Raw genomic sequence first — 2395 nt, forward strand, 5'->3', positions numbered from 1 at the left:
CCTGCGCGGCGCGATTGGGCCCGGGAAGACTGAGCCGGGAGAGCCGGGGTTGAGCGGCCTAGGCGGGACAGGGAGGGAGGGAGGAAGTGGGGGGGCGGGCCCGGGGGCGGAGTCACGCCCGCTTAGACCCTCGCGGGAGGGAGACTCAGGTGCCCTCAAGTTCCTGCCTGATGTTTGTAGCTACTTCCAAGCTAGGTGTTTTCTAGATGGATCCGATTGAGGTGAGTCGGCCTCAGGTATTCTGAAAAGAAGAACTCGGATTGTATTAAATGTGGAGTTCGTTACGCAGTTTGTAACGATTTATTATTTTGAGTGGTCAAGGAAGACTACGTATCTTGACTAACAGCCCAACTTTGATAAGAAAGAGACCCAGAGGTTTTTCTGGATTACCACCGTCATTGTCTCGGGCAAAATACTCCAAGCTCTGCTGGTCCTAATCACGATGATATCCTGATGGTGGTTTGTTCTCATCTCGATACCGTATTGTTATGTTTTTAAGGTTCCTGCCGCAGTGTGGACAGGAGCGGTTGGTGGGCATTAGAGACTGTTAGGTTACTTCATTCTGCCTTTGCAGGTTGCTATATGCCAGCTCTGTGATCCCAAAAAGCTACTTCTCCAGACTTCAGTGTGCTTGTGGGCAAAATAAAGACCTTCATAGGTTATGGAATATGTTAGGACTGTTCCTGTTATACAAATACTCTTACTAGGCTGGTATTTAAGGCAAGTAATCTTGCCCTACTGAAACATTTCTTCCTCTGTGTACCTTGCAGATAATTGCTCTTCCATCTGGACCATTATCTCCGTGAAGCAACCTCACTTCCTCATCAGCTTTGGGACCATTATCTTTGATAATTCTTTCTAAACACCTATCCTCACTCTGTAACTACTTAGATGCCCTACCACCTTGCCTTTTTGATGACTTACTTTGGCTGTTACAAATTACCACAAATTTAACAGATTGAACCAACATAAAGTTACTGGATTTGTGGAAAATATTCCTTTTTTATTTGTGGATGTGTGCTGCACGCCATGTGTGCACATGCCTGTGTGGAGGCTAACAGTAGCAAAATTACAGTTATGAAATAGCAATAAAAATAATTTTATGGTTGGGGTCACCACAACATGCGGAATTGTATTCAGGGGTTGCAGCGTTAGGAAGGTTGTGAAGCATTGGGTTGGGGTGTTGCTGTATGGCTGCCCAACTTTGTTTTTGAGTCAGGTCCTCCCACTGATCCTAGAACTCAATGTTTGGCTGTCCTTCCCCAGAAGCATCCTCTCCATCCCACCAGCACTAGTTACAGGTATGCACTTCCATGCCCAGCTTCCACTAGGGTGATGGGGATCTGAACAAAGGTTCTTACATTTGCACAGCAAGCACTTTACCCACTGAGATATGTCCCCAGGCCTCTGTTCAATCTTATTGAAGTAGGATTGGCTGTTTAAAGGGCTATTTCCTTCTGAAGAGTCTAAAGAAGAATTTGTTTACTTGTTTTTTCCAACTTTTAGTGGTTGCCTCATTCTTTGGCTCATGTCCACATCTTCCATGTTCAAAATCAGTATCAGAGCATCGTGCAATCTCTTCCCCTGTTCAGGGGAGACAAGGAGAGATAGAATCAGGTGCTTAAGTGAAAGAGTCCCCTTGAAGATTACAAAGCCTTATTATCTGATCCAGAAAGAAAGTGAAGATAGGTCTAGATAGTGATATGTCTATGATTTCAGTGATCAAAAGAGATAGGAGCCCGATAAGGAGAGGTCTGTTCTCAAGAAGGAAGATCTGAGGTCATAATGAAGAGTGGAGACCAGGAGATGACGTTTTTATGAGCAATACATATTTAAAGCAGAGCTTCTGGGAACTGAACTTGTGGAAGAAGCACAGGGAAGATTTTTCAAGTCATTCTTGGAAAAATTTTGGACTCCAGAAAAAGACTGTCCAACACAAGCGACCATCAAATATGTAAAACATATACTTTACATATTAAATAGAAAATAATGATGTCCTATGCTACTGGGGCTTTACTCACACACACACTCAAAGTGCAAGGTACCTTTGTAGTCCTGAAAATAGAAAATAAGCTAAGCTTGGTTGCACACATAAAATCCTAGCACTCAGAGACTGGGGCAAATGGATCTTGAGTTTGAGTTACAAACTGCACTACATAGCAAGACCCTGTCCCAAATTTAAAACAGAAAATAGGAAATATAGTGATAGCACTATATCCGCACACGAAATATGTTGTTTTCTAATAGTTTGGCAGTAAAATTTTCTCCCCTCCCCCCCAAAAAAAAACCCTTAAACTGGTGTCAAATGTCTGAAGCAAATTTTTAGAACAGAATTGTCCTGCCTAAGGGTAATGATGGGCCCTACCATTAAGGCCTTCTGCTCTAGCTCCCATGG

Source organism: Cricetulus griseus, chromosome 4 (assembly GCF_003668045.3).
Source record: "Cricetulus griseus strain 17A/GY chromosome 4, alternate assembly CriGri-PICRH-1.0, whole genome shotgun sequence".
In the NCBI taxonomy this organism is placed as follows: domain Eukaryota; kingdom Metazoa; phylum Chordata; class Mammalia; order Rodentia; family Cricetidae; genus Cricetulus; species Cricetulus griseus.